Raw genomic sequence first — 12,987 nt, 5'->3', positions numbered from 1 at the left:
ACTGTACAAACTGTATATTCCATCCCCCAAACCTAACCATCACAGAAAACTTGCAGCATTTTTTTGTTTTGTTTTTGATTTTCAAAAAACATCAATAAAACGTAATAAGCTGTTTTCTTCACATGGACCAAAAACTCCACACAAGGACAAGGGTTTCAGATATTTTCTTTCTTTGTCCCCATAACATAGGGTTTACCAATACCACACACACACGCATGCACACACACACACATCAACAATTTATTCCTCACATATAGCACCGCCATGCAGAGAGAAAAAACAACAGTGTGTCATGTTCCGTTTGTTGGATTGTGCAGTCATATCTGTCTTTGCTTAATAATCATGAGCTCACTTATAGTCCAGCCCCCACAGACTCACAGCCTCATGAATTATTCATGTTTAGTAAGTGTCAGCTTAGCAGACCCTCTGTCAGAGGACACAAGTAATGTCAGGAATTAACTTGGGCAAATATCAAGCAAATATCTAATAATGTCTATAAATCTAATAATATCAAGCACACACTCATAGAAGTAGGATTATTTTAATCAGTTTAAAATCATTCAATTAATCCCAGATCATTTTAAATGGTTCATTTGTGCTGTTAAACAGAAAAGCCAAAGACGGATCAAAGGAACCACCTCCCACATACACACACACACACACACACACCATACACACCTCACATCGCAGTCACTCTAGAATCACTGAAGATGTCCTGCTGATTCGGTCACTTTAGAAAGTAACTTGAGCAGAACACACACATATGATTTTGAAATAAACTGACCTGGTAGGTAGTAGAGAGGTGCTTTTAGTCCAAACATGGTCTCTGTTACAGTGTCATGTTGCTGGGCGCTGAAGTCAGGAGGTGTGGCACGTACCGACCTGTCCAGCGGTGAGAACTGCCCCCACGCACCCAAAGCTTTGAGGTTAACAGACCTCTCAAGTCAACCTGTCATCTCTGAATCGTCCCGATTCACAGGCTGATGGAGTTTGTGTATGTGTGTGAGTGTGTGAGTGTGCAGGGTCAGATTGGGGGGTAACCAACAAGCTAGACCCAAAAAAAAAAAAAAAAAAAGGCCAGTACTGTGATTGTGTTTTATTGTTTCATGCTGAAAAGCGATAGAAGTAATCCTTCAAGAGGCTTGTCCCGCGATGGCGAATCTCTTCCTCCATCCCAGGATGAGGATATGTGGAGTGAGCAGTCTTCCTTTCTCAGTCTCTCTCTCCTCTTGCACTCATTCAGCGTCTTCTAGCAGCATGAGGAGGAGGAGGAGGAGGAGTAGAAACCCCTCAGGATATAGCATGGATAACAGGGGAGGAGGGGAGAGAGAGAGAGAGAGAGAGAGAGAGAGAGAGAGAGAGAGAGAGAGAGAGAGAGAGAGAGAGAGAGAGAGAGAGAGAGACAGGGAGGGAAGTGGTTGTGCCCGATGATGGTTCCTCCCATGAGCATCATTATCAGTACAGTGGGATAGCACTGGAACGGCATGTGATTGGTCGGAGAACAGGGCGGTGACACATGGGCATTATTCAGCATTGAGGGCATCTGTTCATTCCCCTGCTCCTCGATCTGCCCTTAAACGGTGTCATCTTAACCTGCAGAACATCTGAGCCTCACACACTCAGACTGACAGTGAAAACGCCAGCTGGCACGCACACACACACACACACACACACACACACACACACACACACACACACACACACACACACACACACACACACACACACACACACACACACACACACACACACACACACACACACACACACACACACACACACACACACACACACAGCACTTCCAGGGTTGTGTGTGACGTTACAGAGGGATGAGCGCAAGACGACGTGAACACAACAGATTTTCTTTTGGTGTTCTCCCTTTTTTCTTTTTGTCTCTCAATTTTAGTTTCAGTGTCAACATACTTTACAGGCATGATTGCTTTACATACAATAAAATTACACCAAAAGAAAAGAGAAATAAAGTAAAAAATAAAAGATACAGTATGCAATATGCAAATAAAATACTAAAATATAGAATGTAAAACAATTGCCATCCCCCTCCCCCCGTCACACACACTCGTGCAGAACAAAACCAGCAGGAGAGAGATACAGAAAATACCAAAGACGAAGAAACAGACTCAGACAGAAGAGAGGAGACTGAACAGAGAGGAGGGGAAAGACAACTTGTGCCCTGAGGGCTGTCTCACTCTCACTATATACCTGCACACACAGATAAATGCCCCCCGTCCCCCCATCCCTCCCTCCTACAGAAACATGCCAGAGAGGGAGAGACAGGCATGCACACAGAGAATCACTAATCAGAGAAACAGACAGATGGAGAGAGTGACAGATGCAGGAGAGATGGCCAGTCATACTGTGAACCTGGACTCACACAGGAGAGACACACACTGGACAAATGTATTAATTCATTATTTATAAAAAAGATAAGAACAATGACCTAACCCTAACCCAAACGTCGAAAGAAAATGTTTATGATGCTTTGAAAAATTAGCCATCTAGGATAAATCTGGGGGCAGATAGGACAGTCCTTTTCATATTTTTCTCTTAGAAAAGCTGCCGTTTTCTTTGTGAAAGTAAAATGATGGGAGACAGCATGTGTGTGACGATTCAGATAGTGACTGAAAGGCTTTAAAAAGACACTGCTCAGAGCACACACCACAGATCCTGTCCCAGTCAGGTTTGACATCCATCTAAAAAACAATAATTCCTCAATCTGTCTGGGATCACCTGCCTGAAACCACTAGAATCCTTCAGCTTGTTGAGTGTGTGTGTGTGTGAGTGTGTGTGTGTGTGTGAGAAGCTACAGAAGAATGGGATGTCAGACGTTTCTATGGTATCTCCTCAGAGCATGAAGCGATTGGTCCCTTGCCTCTTCAGACTAAACATACAGTGACACCAGCTCACTGAACCCTAGATTTGGTCATTTCCTGCTGATCTCAAGTGTCTTTACTGCATATAAGCTTCTTTTTGATTTAAGACTCTGCAACCATGTCCCAAACGTCCCTGTCACTTTTATGGCATAATGTTACATAGACTGCTTCACCAGTCTACACCAACACAGGTTCAGCAAAAGGGCATATAGCCCCCTCTTCAGCACCCTTCTGAATGTAAAACTGACACACGGTACACTCTATGTTCTCATTAACTTCACAGACATGATCAATCAACGGCCACAAGAACACAAGTCCACATCAAGTGTGCCATTTAGGAAAGGGGCTTTGAAGCATTTATATCAGATGTTCACCAGACACACTTTTTCAACATTTTACGGAAAATTTGTACAGAACTATTAGTCGCACCGGGGCAAAATTGCATTATTGAGAGAAAAAAAAAACATACGTTTCATCACACTTTATTACATTTGCAAATAATGTAGAATATCAATGAATACACCAAAGTATAGAACATAAATTATAGTGGCAATCATTATAAACATTTATTATAAATACCAAGTCAAAACAAATTCATTTAAGAAATTGAAACTACCGAGATGTGGGAAATGCACTATATGATGTTGTATTAACAAAGGAGGAGGAGCACGTTTCAATCTAATTAACACTGGAGGAGCACATTCAGTTAATCAACTCAATTAACGAGATAAGAGGTACCTCTGTTCCATTACAGTTTTCCAGCATCCCTCCACCACCACATCTCCTCACTTCAAACTATTCCTATCCTAGTCTCGTGTAGCCAGACCTTCAGACTGATGGCAGAAGGTCTGGACTATATTTGACTGACATGTAACGCAACAAATCACAGTTCGTTTTGCTCCGTGTCATGTTTAGGGGTGTGAAAATATAATTTCGATGTCTAGCCTGGGTTTCTCCATGCTGCCTTGAGCGCAGCGCAATTTTATTCACGCTGATAGGCAGCCTGGACACCATGGACCAGATTTTCCCCTCAAAAAGGGATCCAATCACTGAACGGGGAGGGAGCAGCAAGACAATGACGACATTTATGCGACACACCGAAGCAGTTTGTTTATATCTATGGATCTAACATGGCATCAGACGCGAAGTTACCTTTCGATGCAGCCTTAGATAGTGTTCTAAGTAGTTTAGAACGCAAGTTTATTTCGTCATCTTCCTCGTCAAATTTCTGCCGCTCTACATACGTCATCTGGTATAATTGAAACGATTGGCTATGAGGTACGTACAGGCGCATTTGATAGACATTCGTAGCGCCCAATAAATGGCTCTGGGCATTCGTAAACCACGCCTCAAATACGAGAAAATGAACATATGGTTCCCAGACCACGTCTCAATGAGATGTGGTCTGACGTTAGCCAGGCTAGTCGATGTCCATACAATAACAGTGAATCTAATAAATTATTCATTGAAGAACATTGTGCAAGTTTACTGCAACAATAGAGCCAGTGTTTTAAAAAATCCAGCGTTTAGTTGATACTAGTAAGCTCTCATTGTCACAGTTGTAAACACAACAACGTTCTTCCATGAGGGGGTTTTGGCATCACGCCATTTGTTTCCAGGCAGACGGTTAAAGAATGCGACACACACGTCTTCCAGACATCCTGTAGAATTCAACCAATCAGATCACGACTTTGAAACTCCTGAAGTGTTTCCAGAAAGTGTGCCATATGCATCAGACGTTCAGCCAATAGTCCGTGGATGTCCGACTGAGGACTATTCCTATCCCAACCTGGGATGGGGGAGTACTCTCGGTTCGGGCCAAATTCTGAGCTCGGAGCCCTCCCCTCGGACAACACGTCAAATACACATAACCTTTACTCTATTGAATGATATGTAAGTGTGAACTCGTGAAACAAGCCACGCTGTAACAAGTCATGCCGTGTTTCAGATAATTTAAAAAACACACACACAACCTATGTTCCAGAAAGTATGGTATAAATAAATTAATTCAAGTTTAAATGCAATAATTAGAATTTATGTTCAAATGAAACATACCACTGTTGACTAGTAAGATCCAACACAAAGCAAAATTCTTTCCAAACCTAAAGTCAGTTTAAGATTTCTCCCATGTTTATAAGATGACTGGTAAAGGAAATGGTTTGTCAGCATTCTTCAGGTCTCTGTTTTGACTCGGACTCAACCTACTCAGGTCTCAGCCTGGACATGGACTCAAATGAGCTGGTCTCAAAAACAATGCAGTTATAAGCTATCACATGGTGACCAAAACATACTACCACTAGCAAGTAACTAAAGCTAAGGGTAATTATTAGGACAAATACCTGCACTTCAGCTGCCTCGTAAAATCTGGGCTGTCTACTCACTCTTGTGAATGCACAAAAGAATGCACAAGGACGCCTGACCGCTGAAATATATAGATCAACAAATGTGACACAAAACATGTGGTTAAGAGATCTATCTGTGCTCAGACATAATAAACTCAAGTTGACCTTTAACCGCTGCCCCATCCTCTCTCTTTCATCTTAGCAGTTGTGCTTGGGGCCGGCTGCAGGAGCTCTATCTCCATATGCTAATTGTGGTCAAGCTCAAAGAATTAATTAGCAAATGTGTCATTACCCATCAGAGGCAGCAGAGGGAGGGTGCAAATTATGAAACTGGTGCACTGGGCATAAAACTCTGCCCTGGTCATGCCACCAAGCTGTTCCTCAGTGCTGAAAAGCAGGAAGGGACAAAGGACACAAATCATGTTCAAAAAGAAAGAGATGTAAGAGAGCTGGCATGAAAAATGGAAGCTTTACTTCAGGTAAAGTGGACATTTAAAACATTGCAATTGATTTTCTTCCCCTTTACAATATTAATCAAGGTTATTAAGTTATTAAGCTTTACTGTTTTGATATCATAATTATGATTTCTGAGTGACTTTTGCAGTTTGGTTTATTCTAATTTAGAACGAAAATGAGGTTTTGAGTTCAGAAAATTACAGAATGTCAGTCATTTAGCACTTTATGGGGTTGTTAGAATGTGTCATTAAGTAGTTTTGTGATTTTTCCTTGTCTCTGGTAGTATTGTATGACTGTATTGAGAAAGACATGAAGAAAAACAGATCAAATTGTCCATGTCAACAAAAATAAATTCAAAAGTTGAATTTGATGCAATTCAAAACTTGGTCAATTCAACACTTATTTTAACGTGACGTAGTTACATGTTACAGCAGCTCTAGAATAAAGTTATTGTCCAGCTAAAGTTAGTTTTGATTGATTCACTTCTGTTGCAAAGATCATCAGTTATTAACTTAGGGTCGCTTACACGACACCGTTCTAACAGAAAACCCTTAATGCACTCTGGCCTGCTCATTTGCACAAAAACAGTGCCTGGTGGTAGTCTGAATAAACACTTATTAGATTCAGGATAAGACAAAAACGTGGTTTGGAAGATGGATTCATTATGTACTTGCTAGTTATATAAATTTTGTCATTTTTGAACAAAAAAAGTTACATAATGTACCTTTAATATCACTCAGTACTTATTTGTGTAATTACACTGTAAAAACTAGTTGAAACTTCGGTAGCACTTTATTGTACAGTCCTTTTCCCCATGTACACACTCTGTACTTATTTAGTAATTAAAATAGATGGGTTATTACTCTTTTTACTAGATGCTAACCCTGAACCTACCCCTAAAAATATAACCTCAACCCATGTAGTTGCCTTATATTACTCAGTACTTTCTTAGGTAAGTAAACTGTAAGTACACGTAAGTGCACATACTGTAAAATAAAGAGCAACCGAAACTTCACAATATCTTCAAAGGCTTAGATATATTTAAATGTCTTTAGCTCTATCACCCAGCTTTAGTCTATTTCATGCAAACCTAAATAACATATTTAACCCAACATTAACACATATGTATTATATGTATTATATGTATCTGAACCTGTTGATTGCGGTCATTTCCACTGATCTGTGATAAAACAAACAGCAATTGTGTCCCATTAATGCTGAGGAATGTTCACATACAAAGAGAGCCCGGAATGTGCCCACGTCTGACCTCGGGGCAAGCAGATGGTGCCGCAGTGCTCATCACAAGATTTCTATTTTCTTTAAGGCCGTGGCTCTTAGAGCTCTGGGGTGATTGCTGTACAGTAATTTATGGCTTCTGCTCCCTGGGGTTGACCCTGTTTGCCTCAGTTGAGTCTTCAGACAAAAGCAGGGGTTTCTGGGGAACTCCCTCTTGTCTGCCTCCAGTCTCCGGAGAGACTAACCCTGTGCATAGTAAAGGTGGAACTTCTACTTTAGGGAATAAACTTTTGGTTACGAGTTATTGATGTAATCCCTGTGGGTGGAGTTGCTCTGATGTAGTTTTATGGACATATACTGTACGACGGACCCTATCCCTGAGGAGAGGGGGGCTTTAAGTTGAAAAATGTAGTGGGATCCAGCTGGGACACAAGACACTCTTATATTTTAATAGAAGTCTATGAAGGAGATGCCTCAGCATGGTGAATAAACCTTATTACAATTTTTTTGTGTGTGTGTGTGTGGTTTTTTTTAGAACAAATGAATGTTTTTAGAATCCTAACCCCCAGCAGAATCATGTTTGCATTTCTTAAACGTTTCCTGCTTAAGGCAAGACACCCCAGGTTAATAAGGTATACAATGTAACTTATATATATCCCCATCCTTCTCCAGTTTATTGATTACATCAAGACACATTTTGTTTTCTATTAAAAGTTTACTGAAATACTATGTTTAAAGATGCAAATGCTACATTATATCTAGTGAAATATGCATACATTTTCAGAACAGAAATCTGAACATTGGATAAAGCCAGGTTAAAAATTATTGTTTCATTTCAAGAGTGGATCTCTTTGTATTACTCCATAAATAAATCAAAAACACTGCCAACAAATCACCATGTTTTTAGGGGAAAAAACAGGCAAGTGATAGCTATATGAACAAACCCCTCTGTTGAAACCTTCTGAATATACTGTAGATAGAAATAAATAAAGTTTGGTGTACATAAATGCTACTGAAGTGATTTATGGCTCAGTGCATGATACACAATTTAGACAAACGACCTTTATATGTAAAAGTGCATTTTGGATGCTTTCTTTCCACCTGTCTGAAACAACACATTACGAAAAGCCAAATCTCAAAACTGACCAGTGTATGAAAAAACATGTTTTTGTCTTTAGTGTCTTAAAATAATCTCTATTTACATCACTTGCTGCTATACTCACTTAGACACCATGCAAAAATAACAGGTTAACTTTCTTAGGCAGTCATGAGCTCAAGGAGTAGACCTTTACAGGCTGGTAATGTGTCATATATATGAGACATGAATCATATTTAAGAGTTATGTTAATACTACTGAGATGTACATGTTGCTGAAAAATTGTCATTGTGTATTATGTTGGTTCTTATGTTTTCATGTTCTTGTGTTTTTTTTTTTTTTCATGACATGTCTTTTATTTTGAAATAATTTTTTCTTTTTTTTTTGGTATGGTACGGTACAGTACAGTACGACTCGGGACGGTAAACCCTGATCCGCTTGCGTTTCCACCACCTACAGTACCATACTTGATAGGCGTGGTAGCATTATGCCGGAAAGAAGCGATCGACGTCATTTTCGCGCGAAGAAGAAAGCGACATGGTAAACAACAACGTATGACATACAGAAGATCTTGTTCTTGCTTCCCGCCATTTGGCTGTTTGTCACAAGAAGACAAGCATCGACATTAGGAGTTTCTCAATACCAAGTACGCAAAGTTCGGACTTGCCAAGTCCGACTCAGGAGAATGACTCCTGTAATTCTGCAAATGGAACAGCGCGTTCTTGAAAGTGTCACTCAACTCGCTCTGCTACTCCGGTTATCTCTGTACATTTTAGGCAACATTAAAACGAAATATGTTATAAAACACCACTGCCTCTTTTCGTTTTCATTTAAAGAAATCTTAAACATTATAGCCACACAAATGTGGTTCAGGCAACACGTATTGATTATATTCACTGCATGTTACATGAGCGTTGAGCGCCCGGTGATCACCTGGAATGGATCTCACAACCTGGATCAAATTTTCATAAATCTTTATAAATAAACCACAAATTTGAGCTTTAAACAACTACATTCTCGCCTGAAAAACTCTTAAAACTACATTTCGTGACACAAAAACAGTAGTATTATATTTCAACTGTATATAAAAAAATGGCGCTCCTTATGTTGTCATTCCCCTTGTAGCACGCGCAAGTGACGATTCTCTGTCAACCAATCAACGTTCTGCAGTGAGTCTAGCTCCACCCTTTAGGTACCGTACCACTGTCCTAGGTACCCCAACGGAAGGGTACCGAAAAAGTGGTACGGTACGGTTCGGCATTTTGGTACCATTCACAACTTTTGACAGTGAAAACAGAAATAATTGCGTAACGTACTGTATTGTACTGTACCATACCACCCGATGTAAATGAGCCATTCGAATCTCAGTCTCTGCTGTCGTCTGATCCATCCTGTCAGTTTTGATCTGTGTGTTCACCATCTCTACACACACTCCAGCGTTGAGAGCTCCAAATCCAACACACCACCACCAAACTCACAGGTCTCTTAGCAACTGTATCCATCCAGTCGAAATGCCATTGATAAATTTGGATGTGATCTGAGTTCAGCACAGGTGGGTTTGTGTTATCACTGTGACAGAGACACATCACTTGGATAACAGAAGCCAAGTGACATTTCCACATTGAACTTGTCTGCTGCTACAGTGTGTGTGTGTGTGTGTGTGTGTGTGTGTGTGTGTGTGTGTGTGTGTGTGTGTGTGTGTGTGTGTGTGTGTGTGTGTGTGTCTAAGAACACATCTGCCAAACAATTATAAGAGAAAGTACAAGAAAATGTGTACAAAAGATAATTTACAAGAGTACAAATAATCAGAGCCCTATACGCACTCTACGCAAGTTGCGTAGGGCCCTGCAAAATACTAAAGGCCCCGCCTCCCCCTTGTGTCAAAGCGTGTCAATCAAAGTTTACAACATCGATGAGAAAATTAAGCAGAACTATCCTTCTGGTCACGAAGAGAGAGAGAGAGAGAGAGAGAGAGAGAGAGAGAGAGAAAACCATGAGAGCTACATTGACTATTGATTTATAGGTTATATTAAAACACAGTGACATGCTATGGCAAGCCATTTTAGCTTTTATTCATTCACAGGATGCATTTTTGATATCAATAATTAAATTTGTACTATTAAAATGTGAATTCTTGATATTACGAATGTACATTTTCTAGTAACAATGCCCATTTCTGATATCAGGATCATTAGTACTAGTTCAAGGAGGGAGGATTGTAGCACTGGGGTGTCAGGTGTGACTGTGTGCCAATGGCTAATGGTTTACATGGCTCATGGGTCAGGTAGAATTTTGCTTAGGACCCCAGGGAGGTCAGGATCGGCTCTGCAAATAATCAATTCGTTTCTGCTCTTTGACCCTCATCTGACACCAGACTAACCTTGAGACACAATCCTTTAAACCAAAACTTAACAATAACAAAATGATCAAATCAAACAAGTGTTTCCTGTATGAAACCACAGTATGAAACCGCCCGCTCTACACTCATGCAAACTCAAGCCCAGCAGATCCAAAGCATATCAGCAGAGCATTTGCACAGCTGCTATTATTTGCCATATTTGTGATTGATATATAGAATAAAACTCTTAATATGTATCTTATTATTCACATTAAAATCCTTATTCTACAGCATCACGTTAACAATCAGGACTTTAGGTGCCAACAAAAACACAGTCATCCATAGTCTTTCAGTAAATATGATTATGGGTGGAAAAAAACACAGACACTTACCTGCAGAGCAGATCACATGACATGACATGGTAGAGCAGGACACATATGGAAGAAAAAGAGAAGAGAGGAAGTAGTTAGTAACCATATAAATAAATATGTTTTCAGAATTGAAAGCCCACCATTAAAAATTATGGCAACACTTATATAGGTCTCATTTGTTAACATTAGTTAATTAAACTTCCCATAAAGATTTTTTTTTTTTTTTACAGCATTTATTAACCTTTGTTAAAGTTTGTTAATAAAAATTCAATTGTTCACTGTTTGTTCATGCCAAACCAGCTCACAGTTCATAGTTCATTTTGAAATGAACATGAACTATAGATTAATAAATCATTTAGAAGTACTTACTATTTATATATATTTTTTTTTTTACATTAACTAAAGGAATTAATTAATGTTAAAAAACTAAACTCTATAGCTTGTTTGCTGACAGAAGTCAGTCAATTTCATTGTTGGAAAGGTGTAAATGTAACTGAAGTTTTATTGTTGTCATTGTCTTAAATGTTCACTTTCCCATATGGCAACGGAGGAGAATCGGAGTGTCACATTCAGCGGACAGACACACATTTTTAATTTTTTTATTTAGCACTCTTAGCTGAATTTAAAACATTTTATAATATTTTAGGTCTGTCTCTTTTTTTTGTTTTTCTGTGCCACCTCTCCTGACGAATACTACTTTCTACGGAGCCCCTTAAGGGACATGGTGGCAAAAAAAAAAAAATCAGATGGGAGGAAAAATAACAAGTCAATGCTTTTGCTTTCTCTCCCAAATGTTTTGCGCCCCCCTGGGAAACTTTGCGTTCGCTCACAAAACCTTTGCGTTATCCCGAGAAACTTGCGTTCGCTCGCAAAATGTTTGGAGCCCTTTGCAAGTGGACACAAAGTTTCTTGGGGGAAACATTTGCGAGCGAATGCAAAAGCATTGACTTATTGATTTTATCCATCTCATATTTTTTTTTCTTCACCATGTCCCTTTAGGCTCTGTAATTTCCTATGGAAGCTTGTTTCAGCCACAGAATAAACAATAAAAAAAGGTAATTGCAACTTTTTATCTCACAATTCTGACTTTTTTCCACAGAATTGCATGATATAAAGTCACAATTGCATGTTATAAAGTCAGAACTGCGAGAAAAATAACACACAATTGTGAGTTTATATCACGCAATTCTGACTTTATATCTCACAATTCTGAGAAATCATGTTCACTTGCCAAAGAGCTCAAAACATTTTGCGAGCGAACGCAAGTTTCTCGGGGTAACGCAAAGGTTTTGCGAGCGAACGCAAAGTCGCAATTATCTTTTAAAATGTTTTATTCTGTGGTGGAAACAAGCTTCCATAACTTCTAGTCCCTCCATTCAATTGTTTTCTACTTTTTTTCCCCCATATACATGTCATGATGAAATAGCCTGAAAAAAAAGTGTTGTATACTCGGTGTGTGTTAGCCGTACACACGTCACACTGCATGTAAATTTACAGGCATGTAAATATATTTACTTTAATAATTAAATCACTGCGCGCCTTACATAGAAACACACTTCAGTGGGTTTTAATGTAGCATTGATATTCATCCATAACACACACACGCATACATCATGCTGCCTGACAGATCTGCCCCAGGCTCATACTCTTTCTCTCGCTCTCTCTCTCCTCTCACTGGCCGATCTGCACGCAGTGACAAAGCAATGAGACGGGTAAACACACCATGATCTATGTGGCTTTCAGGCGAGTAATGAGCTGTCAAACACACTCTGTTCTCTTGCAGTCAGATCTGCTCATCCACGTGTGTGTTTTACTCCCAACACAGAAGAGAAGAACTTCTGTTGATCTCAAACGCACCACAGTCACATAACCTAGAGCCTTTAAACTGTGTGTTAAGACTAATCTGAAATGTCCAGACCCCAGAACAGTCCAGCAATCTAGTCTCTTATTGTTTCGCAGTACACACACATTTGCAGGGTCAAAGGCTAGTGTGAATGACAGCTTCAAAAACACACAAAAAATTCCAAGTTTCAGTAACAAAAAACTGCACATTCCATATAAAATAAATAAATAAAGTGATATATTTTGTTTGTCCTCTTGACCTGGATGTACAACATTTGTTCTGATGAAAGATACATACTCTTTTTATGAAGTGTTTGCTTTTTACAGTTTTTCTCAATCGCTTTGACACATTTTTTCGAAACCATCTAAACATTCTCTAACCTGTAAACTCATTTGTCACAACTGGTTTCTTGAA

At 39.5% G+C, this 12,987-nt stretch overlaps 1 protein-coding gene across 3 annotated transcripts in view; it reads right to left on the bottom strand.

The window, feature by feature from the left end:
- Positions 1 to 12,987, bottom strand: part of gse1b (Gse1 coiled-coil protein b) — a 245,807-nt gene that overhangs the window by 92,531 nt on the left and 140,289 nt on the right. The window lies entirely within an intron of this gene.

The sequence above is a fragment of the Leuciscus leuciscus genome, assembly GCF_965113295.1.
Source record: "Leuciscus leuciscus genome assembly, chromosome: 10".
Classification (NCBI taxonomy): Eukaryota; Metazoa; Chordata; class Actinopteri; order Cypriniformes; family Leuciscidae; genus Leuciscus; species Leuciscus leuciscus.
Note: the sequence above shows the minus strand (reverse complement) of the source record. Positions and strands in the feature narration are given on the sequence as shown.